Source organism: Bos grunniens, chromosome 20, assembly GCF_055505025.1.
Source record: "Bos grunniens cultivar Pamir isolate PY7600 chromosome 20, Bosgru_T2T1.0, whole genome shotgun sequence".
NCBI classification, from domain to species: Eukaryota; Metazoa; Chordata; class Mammalia; order Artiodactyla; family Bovidae; genus Bos; species Bos grunniens.
In genome coordinates this window covers 13,602,521-13,617,278 of record NC_141184.1, presented here as the reverse complement: position 1 = coordinate 13,617,278, position 14,758 = coordinate 13,602,521, and the positions used below count along the sequence as shown (strand labels likewise).

At 42.9% G+C, this 14,758-nt stretch overlaps 1 non-coding gene across 1 annotated transcript; it reads left to right on the top strand.

Annotated features, from left to right (window-relative positions):
* The first annotated feature begins 415 nt into the window (after positions 1-415).
* LOC147350117 (U6 spliceosomal RNA) lies at positions 416-521 on the top strand. Its single transcript, XR_015149317.1, has one exon. It is a non-coding gene; the product is annotated as a U6 spliceosomal RNA (small nuclear RNA).
* Positions 522-14,758: the final 14,237 nt, after the last annotated feature.

Here is a 14,758-nt window from a genome sequence, read left to right as displayed (position 1 = left end):
GAGCAGTTTCTCAGAGCTATCTGAGAGGCTATCTCCTGGGCCATTGTCCTTAGTCAGGTCCCCAAACAAAACTGAAACTCGCTGCTCTTAGGCTGTGCATTTGTTTTCAGTAGACACATGCAATGAGTCATTACATTCAAGAGAACACCTAAGACTCCAAGGAACCATAAAACACATAACATGGAAAACCCAATAGGCTATGTTGCCTACACAACTCTTTTGTTCAGGAGCCCTAAAACGCCAAGAACTTCCACTTGCAGGTATCACAGTGTCATTGGCTCTGAAAAATTGTCTGTGACACCCATTTCCTTAAAAGTAGGTAGACTCAGCTTCGCTCTTAAAGATGAGAATGTTGAGTGACTACTCTTTCCCCTCAGGAACTGCGGCTGAGAAGAGGGCAGCTGGAGGAGACAGAGTGCTTGCTTCAGCCGCACATACACTAACATCGGAATGAGGCAGGGAAGATTAGCATGGCCCTGTGCAAGGATGACACGCAAATCTGGGAAGCGGTCCATCTCTGGTGGGGGCGGGGTGGGACTCGCTTCCCAGGTGGCACTGGGAAGAATGCACCTGCCAGTTCAGGAGATTAAGAGATGCTGGTTGGACCCCTGGGCCAGGAAGACCCCTGGAGGAGGACATGGCAACCGTTCCGGTATTCTTGCCTGGGAAATCCCATGGACAGAGGAGCCGGGTGGGCTAAAGGTCCTGTGGTCACAAAGAGTCGGACAGGACTGAGGCAACTGAGCACAGGGGGGGCAGAACCCTGCCTGGCTGTGCCCTAAATCCAGGACCCTTCCCAGCTGATCCCATCTTCCTAGGGAGACTTCCCAGGACAGACCCATCCCCCCACGTCCTCTGCTTTAACTCCCCTCTGAATTACTGAGATAACAGTATCTGATGCAAATTGCCTTGAGTCCTTTTACAGATGCCAAAACTCCCACGAAATGGAAAAAGTTAACTACTTAATGACCATGAGCAGTAGCCCCCAGACCTACTGGAGCCCAAGGATTGATAATGTTAACTCCCGTGACATGGTCCTATTACCTCATCATCAACCAAAGAATTGCGCATCACAGACCCAGTGACCTCATCCCTCACCTGGCCTTTAAAAATGTTTTCCTGAAACCCATCAGAGAGTTCAAGTTTTTGAGCATTCGTGATGCCTGGACTCCTCATCTGAAGCCTTATAATAAATACCACCCTCACCTTCATCCCAAGCTGGTGCCAGCAGATTGGCTTGACTGCTATAGGAGGGCAAGCAGACCCAGGTTTAGTTCAGTAACACATCCGAATTCAACCCACCCTTCATACAGTAAAGCACTGGTGTTGATTTAACAAAGTATACTGGCTGCCTTCTGAGCACGGGATCCATGCATGAATGGACACACAGCTAAAATAGCATCAGTGTAGTCGTATCACTCGCTCAGCCGTGTCCGACTCTTTGCCACCCCATGGACTACAACCCACCAGGCTCCTCTGTTCATGGAATTCTCCAGGCAAGAATAGTGGAGTGGGTTGTTATTTCCTTCTCCAGGGGATCTTCCCGACCCAGGGATCAAACCGGAGCCTCTTGCACTGGAAGGCGAATTCTTTACAACTCATGCCACCTGGGAAGCCCAAAATAGCATCATCTGTCAGCATTTACCTCTCCGCTCTGCCCACCAGAGGAAAGAAGTTCCCTTTGCACCATTAAACGAGTTCAGAGGGAGAACACACAGAGGAAGAAATGACTTGCTCAACAAAGATCCCTCCACTGGGCACCTTTTTTTTTCTTGCAGATTTAATTTCTGCGACACATAAGGGATACATAATTACTCTTCCTTTTGATGTTTAAGAAACCAAAAGGTCATTTACTCATTTCTCCATGTACTGTAGGTAAAACTACAATATAAGAAGTAAGGTGGATTTTCTGCTTTCAAAGAGTTTATCATCTAGAAGAGTCACCAGCCGTGTGCATGTCTGACTACACCCCAAGCTGGAAACATAGAATCGAGCGCCGCAGGACAAGCCTCAACAGTGCGAAGGGGGATAGGAGTGAAGGAGATTGTTCCAGAAAGCAGAAGAGAGTGAGATGGGACGGGCAGGGAGTCAGGTACGGAACAGGGGGAAGCAGAAGAAAGTCTGGGAAGTTTGAATGGGCTCTGACTTGGGAGAGCTTCACATACCAGACTAACCAAGGGCAGTGACTATTCCCTCCATGTGAATAAGAATAATGTTTCCCATGACGCTGAGCTTTTTCAGCCAGACTGGGAAGGGGAGTGAGAAGGGGACCCACCTAAAGTTAGAGGAGTGACTCCAAGGACAGCAGGCACTTGTTCGTAAGAATTGAATTAAACTGGGAGGGTTGCAGGCCGGAAAGTGTGGAGGTGGGTGGGAAGTGACTGCCTGGGGGAGAGCCAGGAAAGTCCCGGCCAGTGGGCAGCAGTGGGACCGGAAATGCCCAACCGAGATCTCTTGGAATAAATATACTCCCCAGTTATTTTGTGAAAACATAGAAAAGACGACATGAACATCCTGGCCCACCAAGAGGGGGCTTTTCTTTAGAAAAGGAGCTGGAGACGGAGTGCTGACTGTCCGAGGAAGGCTAGAGACTCACCCTCCAGGCTTCTTTCCCTTCATTCACGATCACGTTGGAGGTGTGGTCCGAACAGCTTGGGACTCCCAATTCAGGTTGCTCCGGGACCTCCACGCTGATGCCTAGCTCCTGTGTGTCACTGTGTCTTACTGAGGCCTGAGTACTGAGAGGAGACTGCATTCACCCAGACATGCAAGGTGGAGGGGAGCAGAATTTGACACCCTTAAATATGTCTCTTTGGCATATTAATTATCTTAAGCTGGTTAAGGTGGGCTACTGGTAAAAAATCCGACTGCCAATGCAGGACACGCAAGAGATGCGGGTTTGGTCCCTGGGTGGGGAAGATCTCCTAGAGGAGGACATGTCAACCCACTCCAGTATTCATGCCTGGAAAATCCCATGGAGAGAGGAGCCTGGAGGGCAGGCTGCAGTCCATGAGGTCGTAAAAGAGTGGGACAGGACTGATCGACTGGGCACATTTTCTAAGAAACGGCAGACAAGGGGAAAAACTCTGAAAATCAAGTAGAAGTCACCCTTTTGTAAGAAATATTTACATTTATAAGGGAATTCTCCACTTGTAAAGGTGTCTCCCTGCCTGGACCAGGAAAAGAAGGATGAGCAAGTCTCTACAGAAATAAATCTGCACAACACCCTTAGGCTTGTTCACTGCACTCCTCCTGGTCACCTCTGGTAACAGGTGCTCCCTACCCTCAATGTCCTCTTTTCTCTTTAGCTGAGGATGGCATTTAAGGTGAGGGATTTAGTCATTTGGGTGACTTACTCACTTTTCCTAGGTTTCTCCCATGAATACATGTTATTAAACATTTGTTTGATTTTCTCCTGTTAATCTGCCTCCTGTTAATTTAGTTCTTAAAGCAGGCAGAAGAAACTAGAAAGGCAGAGGAAACTTTTTTCCTCCCCAACAAGAATATGGGCCCTTTAACGTCACTGGGAATCTACAACCCACAGGATAAACTCAAGTTAATCCTCTCAAAGTAAAATGATAGGAATAATAGTAATAAGCTTACTAATAAGTATCATTTTATTCAACACTGTGTACCAGACACTTAGCAATACACTTCACATGCCTTCATCTGTTTTAATATTCATAACCAGCCTTTGTGGTAGGACTGCCAATTTTGTCTAAATTCAAAGATGTTCACCTTTTTATAACATGTTAACACATCCAGGATTGGGTGTTTTACAATCAATATATGTTTAATGTGGGAGCAATATTTGGGGGATATATTTGGTTTTTCCCTCTGAAAAGTTACTATTAAATTATGTCATTTCCTAATGATGTCTTAGCATATATACATTACCATGTATAAAATTGATAGCTGGTTAGAAGTTGCTGTATAACACAGGGAGCCCAAAATGGCACTCTCTGATGAACTAGAAAGATGGGATGGGGGGAGGGGAGGAAGGCTGAGGAGGGAGGGGAAATCTGTAAAATTATGGCTCATTTGCACTGCTGTGTGGCAGAAACCAACACAACATTGTATAGTAATTTCCCTCCAACCAAAAAGTAAATTCGGAGAAGGTGATGGCACCCCACTCTGTACTCTTGCCTGGAAAATCCCATGGGCAGAGGAGCCTGGCAGGCTGCAGTCCATGGGGTCGCTAAGAGTCAGACACGACTGGGTGACTTCACTTTCACTTTTCACTTTCATGCACTGGAGAAGAAAATGGCAACCCACTCTAATGTTCTTGCTTGGAGAATCCCAGGGACGGGGGAGCCTGGTGGGCTGCCGTCTATGGGGTCACACAGAGTCGGACACGACTGAAGCAACTTAGCAGCAGCAGCAAAAAGTAAATTAAAAAAAAAAAAACGTGCCTCCTAAACAAAATAATAATGATGTTGTTGATGTCTCAGATGGAGGAAAAGTGAAGACATTGTCTTTGTTTTTAAATGCAAGGCAGATGAAGTAACACTTTCCCATCACGAGTAGGCAAGAAAGCAGGTAAGAAAAGCTGCCCAGCTGTCATAAAGGCTCCACTCTGAATGACACTCTTCTATGGCTTGAGAAATAGTTCATTGCCTTATGAGGAGATTGCACGCAAGGATGCTCAGCCAGCGCACTAACCCAACAAAGCCGGCAGCCATACTAGTCGGTATCCATTTATTTATTTGACAAGCGGTGACTCAGCAGCTGTCTGCCCCACATTTTATTGGCCAGCATGCTTCTGATGGTAAGAAAAACAGCCTCTTTGCCCGGGGAACACAGAAGAGCAATGAGAGAGACAGACTTCAAACAATAATGACATAGGCAAACATTGAACGGCAAACTACAAATCATCACAAGCAAAAACACACCATGTTATGATAACATTAATCAGAGGGTCCACACATAGTCTGGGGTCTGAGGGACAGCCTTTTCTGAAGATGTTTTTTTTTTTGAGCTCATCTAAAAGATGCTACTAAGACTGGCAAAGGAGTGCCGTGGGGTGAGATCTGCTAGGTCTGGAACAATGCAGGAGGAAGCAGACTATCCCATACTGTGGAAACTGCATGTGCAAAAGCCCTGAGGTCAAAGGGAGAATGCTGACTTTAAGATCTGGGAAGAAGGTGAAAGAGGTTTTGAAGAGGGGAGTTTGCCCACAGTCAAACCAGACAGGCTTGAGGGTTATGGTGAGGATGTGACTATTTAACCAAAAAGCAGCAGGAGGCAGCTACTTTTTTTTTTAACTTCAAAATATCTGAAATTGTATGATGACAGTGAAGTGTACAAATAATTTGCTTTATGTCAATGTAGGTTTAAAAGCAGCACAGTATCACAAGGTGAGAGGCTCATTCATAATAGTTGTGGCTTCTCTCTACAGATATCGTAGAAGTAAATACACGGTCTGTAACAAACACGTTTGTTGTTTTGTTATTTGGTCTGATCCTGTGACCCCATGAACTACAGAACACCAGGCTCCTGTTTTCATGGGATTTCCCATGGAAACAATACTGGAGTGGGTTGCCAATTTCTTTCTCCAGGGGACCTTCCCAACCCAGGGATGGGACCCATGTCTCCTGCATCAGCAGGCAGATTCTTTATCGCTGAGCCACCAGGGAAAGCGCAATAAATATATGTTACCCATCAACTAATAAGCCAGGATTAAACCATTAATTCTTCTACTGAACCATCTGATACTCATCAGTAGTCCTGTGACTAGAATCAATTTCAGATACAGACAGATGTTCCCATATGGAAGTGATTCTTGCCAGTCAGGGAACACCAGGGCAGGATTATCCCATTTCGGAAAGGACAGCTTCTTAGGGTGAATCTGTGTTTGCTGAGAACAGCATCACTGGCTTCCTATTGATATAAGACAGCAGCAAGTACAAAATAACAGGTTGTCTTTCCTCTGAAGGCGGGCCGCAGCGTAGGTGTCAGCCACAGAGTAGGAGGTGCTGAGCAGTAATAAGACTGGCCCTCACCCCAATGCCTGGAAGTGACTGAGCTCCTTGGAGGGAGGAGGTTGGCTCAGAGAGCCTCCCATGGGAGCAAATATTAGGGGAATCGCCCACCACGCCTGTCTTCCAGCCAGAGGCCACTCTCTTCTGAGCTCAAAACCACCGCTAGAGGAAATCCAAAAGAAAATAAGACTGGAGGACCAGGAAAATCAAATTTGCGGTGGTGGTGGAGTGGGTCAGGGGTTTTATCCAATTTATGGAACTTTAAGATCATCATTTCCTGATGGCTCAGACGGTAAAAGCATCTACCTACAATGCGGAAGACCCGGGTTTGATCCCTGGGTCGGGAAGATCCCCTGGAGAAGGAAATAGCAACCCACTCCAGTACTCTTGCCTGGAGAATCCCATGGACAGTAGAGCCTGGTGGGCTACAGTCCATGGGGTCACAAAGAGTCAGACACGACTGAGCAACTTCACTTTCTTTCTTTCACTTTCTTCAAGATCAGCAGCTACCTCATATAGAACTGGAGGGCGTGTCAATTGTTCCTGTCTTTTGGAAACTAATTTGTCAATCTGTATCAATGGGCCTCCCTAGTGGCTCAGATGTTAAAGAATCTGCCTGCAATGCAGAAGACTCAGCTTCAGTCCCTCAGTCAGTAAGATCCCCTAGAGAGGAGAATGGCAACCCACTGCAGTATTCTTGCCTGGAGAATTCCATGGATGGAGGAGCCTGGTGAGCTATCGTCCATGGAGTTTACTTATCAATAACCTTTAAAATACCCATACATCTTGAACCCATAATTCTATTCCTAGAAATGTATCTTAATGGAATAATCAGAAATATACAATTATATAATAATTACTCTAATTACATATTAATTATATTATTAATTAATTATGTAGGTTATATATAATTATATAATTACTTATACAATAATTCTTATATAATAAAGTCTCATTATTTACAGAGCCCAAAAGTCAGATGTACTGAGTTGGCCAAAAACCTAAAAATTTCATTTGAGTTTTTCTGCAAGATGTTACAGAAAAACACGAATGAAAATTTTGACTAACCCAGTAGTTTATAACAGTTTATAGATCCAGTCATGGGAAAATGATGGAATAATTATAGCATATACAGAAGATGAACTATTTTGCAGTCATTGAAAATCATATCTTTAAAGAACATTTGATGACATAGGAAAATATAATCCATCAAGTTTAAAAAACATCTTACAAAACTGTATATACAGACAGTATAATTTTAAATACACATCTACATACACATAGTAATTGGACAAAATGATAACAGCGATATCTACATGCTAGTTATGTTTTTTTCCTATACTTTATTTTCTACAATGGGCAGGAAACATTTTTAAAAATAGAAGAAAGTACAGGAAAATAATGGACCCTCCACCCAAAATTAACTTTTGTTTTTTTTTTTTTTTTTTGGAGGGGAATGTTTTTATTTTGTATTGTTTTATTTTGGAGAAGGGAGACGTTTTAGCATGTTTTCTTTTTTTTTTTTTTAATTTAATTTTATTTTTAAACTTTACATAATTGTATTAGTTTTGCCAAATATCAAAATGAATCCGCCACAGGTATACGTGTGTTCCCCATCCTGAACCCTCCTCCCTCCTCCCTCCCCATACCATCCCTCTGGGTCGTCCCAGTGCACTAGCCCCAAGCATCCAGTATCGTGTATCGAACCTGGACTGGTGACTCGTTTCATACATGATATTTTACATGTTTCAATGTCATTCTCCCAAATCTTCCCACCCTCTCCCTCTCCCACAGAGTCCATAAGACTGTTCTATACATCAGTGTCTCTTTTGCTGTCTCGTACACCGGGTTATTGTTACCATCTTTCTAAATTCCATATATATGCGTTAGTATACTGTATTTATGTTTTTCCTTCTGGCTTACTTCACTCTGTATAATAGGCTCCAGTTTCATCCACCTCATTAGAACTGATTCAAATGTATTCTTTTTAATGGCTGAGTAATACTCCATTGTGTATATGTACCATAGCTTCCTTATCCATTCATCTGCTGATGGACATCTAGGCTGCTTCCATGTCCTGGCTATTATAAACAGTGCTGTGATGAACATTGGGGTACACGTGTCTCTTTCCCTTCTGGTTTCCTCAGTGTGTATGCCCAGCAGTGGGATTGCTGGACCATAAGGCAGTTCTATTTCCAGTTTTTTAAGGAATCTCCACACTGTTCTCCATAGTGGCTGTACTAGTTTGCGTTCCCACCAACAGTGTAAGAGGGTTCCCTTTTCTCCACACCCTCTCCAGCGTTTATTATTTGTAGACATTTGGATCGCAGCCATTCTGACTGGTGTGAAATGGTACCTCATAGTGGTTTTGATTTGCATTTCTCTGATAATGAGTGATGTTGAGCATCTTTTCATGTGTTTGTTAGCCATCTGTATATCTTCTTTGGAGAAATGTCTATTTAGTTCTTTGGCCCATTTTTTGATTGGGTCGTTTATTTTTCTGGAGTTGAGCTGTAGGAGTTGCTTGTATATTTTTGAGATTAGTTGTTTGTCAGTTGCTTCATTTGCTATTATTTTCTCCCATTCTGAAGGCTGTCTTTTCACCTTGCTAATAGTTTCCTTTGATGTGCAGAAGCTTTTAAGGTTAATTAGGTCCCATTTGTTTATTTTTGCTTTTATTTCCAATATTCTGGGAGGTGGGTCATAGAGGATCCTGCTGTGATGTATGTCAGAGAGTGTTTTGCCTATGTTCTCCTCTAGGAGTTTTATAGTTTCTGGTCTTACGTTTAGATCTTTAATCCATTTTGAGTTTATTTTTGTGTATGGTGTTAGAAAGTGGTCTAGTTTCATTCTTTTACAAGTGGTTGACCAGTTTTCCCAGCACCACTTGTTAAAGAGATTGTCTTTAATCCATTGTATATTCTTGCCTCCTTTGTCAAAGATAAGGTGTCCATATGTGCATGGATTTATCTCTGGGCTTTCTATTTTATTCCATTGATCTATATTTCTGTCTTTGTGCCAGTACCATACTGTCTTGATAACTGTGGCTTTGTAGTAGAGCCTGAAGTCAGGTAGGTTGATTCCTCCAGTTCCATTCTTCTTTCTCAAGATCACTTTGGCTATTCGAGGTTTTTTGTATTTCCATACAAATTGTGAAATTATTTGTTCTAGCTCTGTGAAGAATACTGTTGGTAGCTTGATAGGGATTGCGTTGAATCTATAAATTGCTTTGGGTAGTATACTCATTTTCACAATATTGATTCTTCCAATCCATGAACATGGTATATTTCTCCATCACAGCTGAATTCTACCAAAAATTTAGAGAAGAGCTAACACCTATCCTGCTCAAACTCTTCCAAAAAATTGCAGAGGAAGGTAAACTTCCAAACTCATTCTATGAGGCCACCATCACCCTAATACCAAAACCTGACAAAAATGCCACAAAAAAAGAAAACTACAGGCCAATATCACTGATGAACATAGATGCAAAAATCCTTAACAAAATTCTAGCAATCAGAATCCAACAACACATTAAAAAGATCATACACCATGATCAAGTGGGCTTTATCCCAGGGATGCAAGGATTCTTCAATATCCACAAATCAATCAATGTAATACACCACATTAACAAATTGAAAAATAAAAACCATATGATTATCTCAATAGATGCAGAGAAAGCCTTTGACAAAATTCAACATCCATTGATGATAAAAACTCTCCAGAAAGCAGGAATAGAAGGAACATACCTCAACATAATAAAAGCTATATATGACAAACCCACAGCAAACATTATCCTCAATGGTGAAAAATTGAAAGCATTTCCTCTAAAGTCAGGAACAAGACAATTCACCATTACTATTCAACATAGTTTTGGAAGTTTTGGCCACAGCAATCAGAGCAGAAAAAGAAATAAAAGGAATCCAAATTGGAAAAGAAGAAGTAAAACTCTCACTATTTGCAGATGACATGATCCTCTACATAGAAAACCCTAAAGATTCCACCAGAAAATTACTAGAAATAATCAGTGACTATAGTAAAGTTGCAGGATATAAAATCAACACACAGAAGTCCCTTGCACTCCTAACTTTTGTTTTTTGCTTCAAAAATTTAATGAAGTAATAGGCTGTTCCTTGGAAGGAAAGCTATGACAAACGTATACTGCGTAAAGAGTCAGACACGAGTGAGCAACTGAACAACAGCTATGAGACCGCACATTAAAAGGAGAGGCATCACTGCTGACAAAGGTTCATCTAGTCAAAGCTATGGTTTTTCCAGTAGTCGTGTGCAGATGTGAGAGCTGGACCATAAAGAAGGGTGAGTGCCAAAGAACTGATGTTTTCGAACTGTGGTGCTGAAGAAGACTCTTGAGAGCAAGGAGATCAAACCAGTCAATCCTTAAAGAAATCAACCTTGAATATTCAGTGGAAGGACTGATGCTGAAGCTGAAGCTCAGCGTACTTTGGCCACCTGATGCAAAGAGCCGACTCATTAGAAAAGACCCTGATGCTGGAAAAGGTTGAAGGCAGGAGGAGAAAGGGACATCAGAGGATGAGATGGTTGGATGGCATCACTGACTTGATGGACATGAATTTGAGCAAACTCTGGGAGATAGTAGAGGACAGAGGCGCCTGGCATGCTGCAGTCCATGGGGCCACAAAGAGTCAGACACAACTTAGCAACTGAACACTAACAGTAGATGTTCTAGATGAAGTTGGAGTGTACTTTGTTCCTAGTCCAGACCCCTCTCTTCTTGAGAATGCATCCATCTAATTTCTGATTGTATACTTTTCTATTCATTGAGCTTTCATAAACACGATGTAATTTGTTTACATAAACTTGATCACACTGTCACTTACTTGTTTCACTATCAGTAGATTTTCAGGAGCCATTCGGGTTGCTATGTATGGAACTAATTTATTTACCTTAGCTGCTGTAGTGCGTGCATGTGTTCATGCTCAGTCACGTCCAACTCTTTGCAACCCCATGGACTGTAGCCTGCCAGGCTACTCTGTCCATGGAAATTTTCTAGACAAGAATCCTGGAGTGGGTTGCCATTTCCCCCTCCAGGGGCTCTTCCTGACCCAAGGATCCAACCCGCGTCTCTTGCGTCTCCTGCATTGGCTCATTACCACCAAGCCACCTGGGAAACCTGCTGTAGAGTATTCATCAAATATACCACAATTAATCTATTCCCTTACTGACATTCAGGTTCTTTCCAGTCTGTAGCTACTACAAATAACGCTGCAATGTAGAACCTTCATCATCAGAAAAAGGTCAGTAAGTTTAAAAGACGGACAAAGCTGATGATGGAGGTTACACTGAGTCTGAGAAAGTAGAGCTTCTGCTTCACACTCCGGTTTCTTACTCATTGCCCCGGGCCCTCCAGAGGCCACCTGTCTTGGAGTTCTCTCATGCTCTGAAGAGGACCTGAAGGCCCAGATGTCCCTAACCAGGCACCCTCTATATTGCCCTGGCCTTTGCTAATACCTTCCATTGCCTAGACACCAACCACTAGATGCCTGACATGCTTCTTCCTAGAATAGCAAGCATCAGGAATCTTATGAATTTGTTTAAGCCTCAGGACTTGGAGGAGGCACAGAGAGGTTAGGTTCCGTGCCTGCGGTAGCATAGGCGAGTGGATTGAAATTTAGACAGTGTGACTCCGAAGTCCACGCGCTTAACCTCTGTGCCTCTCGGAATTTTCCATGAGCCAACTCCTTATCTCATTTTTCTTTTTACAGTCTCACCTCTCACCTGCTATGAGGCAGAGACGTGAGGCTTCCTGGGGTCTGGACTCTGACTCCAGTCTGTGGTCATCGTGCACACTGGCTCCACGGTTCACACTGCTATGATTTCTTAACCACTGTCCCCTCAAATCAATCTTTGCATTTATAATTCTGATCTTGTCTTGGTTTATATATTTCTTGAGCCCCTCACATCCTAAGTGTCCTGATCCCTTTCTTCCTCTTCTCTGGCACTAATACCTTGCTGCCAAAGCATTGAGGGTCACAAAATTAAGTAGTAAAGCTGTAAGCTTTTCCCTCTCTATTTTTATAAAATGTCTGTGTAACTGGTGTGTGTGTGTGCTAAGTCACATCAGTCACGTTCCACTCTTTTTTATCCTGTGGACTGTAGCCTACCAGGCTCCTCTGTCCATGGAATTCTCCAGACAAAAACACTGGAGTGGGTTACCGTTCCCTTCTCCAGGGGATCTTCCAGACCCAGGGATTGAACCCGGGTCTCCTGCTTTGCAGGCAGACCCTCTACCATCTGAGCCTCTAGGTAAGCCCACACTGGATTAGGATGGGCCTTAAATCCAATGACTGGTGTCCTTAGAAGAAGGGGAGATTTGGACCCAGATACAGAGGTTAGGTTTTGGGTTTTGTTTTGTTTTGTTGTACAAAAAGGTCAAAGGAGCAAAGATTGGTATTATTCTGCCACAAGCCAAGGAAAACCAAGAATTATTGCAACCCTCAGAAGATACAACATGTGAAGAAGTATTTTTTCTTAGGGTCTTTAAGGAAGCCTGGCCCTGCTAACACCTTGATTTTTAACTTCTAGCATCCATGCTTTTGAGAGAATAAGTTTCAGTGAAGTCATTTAGTTTTTGTTGATTTCTTACAGCAATCTTATGAAGCTAGCACCTAGGCCAATCACTGTGATGATAAGATGAAGATTGTCATGCTGAATGACAAGCTATCTATATGCTGCTTATGAGACACATTTTAAATAAAATGTCTTTCAATCCAGTGTGACTTCATCTTAAACTTTTTTCCAGGTTTATTGAGACATCACTGACATACAGCACTGTAAGTTTAACATGTCCAGCATGATGAATTGCATATATTGTGAAATAATGACTACAATTAATTTAGTTAACATCTTTCATCGCAGATGGATATAAAAGAAGAAAAACAGTTTTTTTTTTTTCCGTGTAATGAGAAGTCTTAGCATTTACTTTCTTAAACCTCATCTTCATTTGATTACATCTACTGGTGGGCTGCCGTCTATGGGGTCGCACAGAGTCGGACACGACTGAAGCGACTTAGCAGCAGCACAGAGACTCTATTTCCAAATAAGTTACATTCGCAGGTACCAGGGGCATGGAGCATATCTTTTGGTAGATACACAGTTCAGCACAGCACAGTCCCTTTATGTTTAACACAGTTACTGCTTCTGCCCAGAACACGGGGTAAAGCACATGGCAAGAGCCTTCTGGTGGCCTCTCCCCTTGGTTAGTACAGATCTTAGAATTCCATGGTGGTTTATGCTGTCCCTTAGAAAGAACCAAATTAAAATGAATGTGCTCTTATCATTCCAGAGTGGTTAGGAAGTTATTCCCTTTCTACTCTTTTGGAGGTGATTTTTGTACGCTTTTAGATTCTAGAAGGTTCTTGGGTGTGTCTTACTGCTGCTATGCTCCATGGCCTTCATTTTTATCTTTTTGGCTGGTCAAGGTTTTCTCCCTCCTCCACACTCTCCACCCACCACCCCCTGACCAGGGTTGTCTGTATAAAGGACAAATCAACTCAAGCACTATTCCTCTGATCAAACACCCACAAAACCATTTTACAGATGCTGATTGCCTATAAAATGGGAAGTTTATGATCACTGTGGCTCTATTAGCAAAAGGAAAAAAAGCAAGCAAGTGATAGCTACTGGGTAGGCAAATAAGAGTATCTGTCTGCAACAGTCACGGACAGAACAAAAGCCAAGCTCTTTGGTCTGGATTTCAAAGCTCCTACCACCATCGTGTCTTCAGCCTGTCTCTCCAAGTCTTATCACTAGGATCCCTATGTCCCACCTGCCCATGTGACCCCATGGAAAAAGCCTGGACTTTCATGCTACTTCACAGTTCAGGAATGTACTCCTCTACATCTTGATGTGCCCTAATCTTTACCAAGATAGTCAGTGTTAACCAATCAACTTCCTAGACCCCATCCCCAAAGGCTCAGTGGAAATACCACACATTCCATGAAGCTGCCTCCGAGACCTTACTCTTCTCACTTGCCCTCACTTCCTCAGTATCTCCCTCCACACATTGTTTTCCATGTGTGCAAAAGCATCTTACATTCAGGTACAAAAGCATCTTACATTTCCATCTAGTTTGCATAAGAGTAGAGGTTCCATCTTACTTGCCATCACATTCCCATACTCAGACACTTTCCTGGGAGAAAGACACTTTAGGACATTGGCATGGTGTGTTCAATGGAAAGATCCACTCACAAGCAAAATCTGTGAACACTTCAATCCCACACTTACACAAATGAATCAAGACATGCACATTTAGGTTCAGTTGTGGGGTCAGGTCTCTCATTGTTGTTTAATCACTAAGTCGTGTCTGACTCTTTTGTGATGCCAGGGACTATAGATTGCCAGGCTCCTCTGTCCATGGAATTTCCCAGGCAAGAAAACTGGAGTGGGTTACCATTTCCTCCTCCAGGGAATCTTCCTGACCCAGGGATCGAACCTATGTCTCCTGCTGTAGCAGGCAGACTCTTTACCACCAAGCCACCGTGAAGTAGCTCTCTCATAGTGAAGGGATATTCCTGGACCATTCTCTCCTTCACTAGCCAGAAATCCTTGACTCCTTATAATTACTGAAAAATTTACAGGTGTGGAATAACACCAGATTTGATTCTCTGTCATTACTAATGTCCACAGTAGCTGGATCAGAAAAAAAATGCAGTTACACAATAGATATAATAAACCCATTCTACAGCAAGGTTATTGTTCTAATCATATACAGTCTGATGTTGTTCTGATGTTTGTTACCT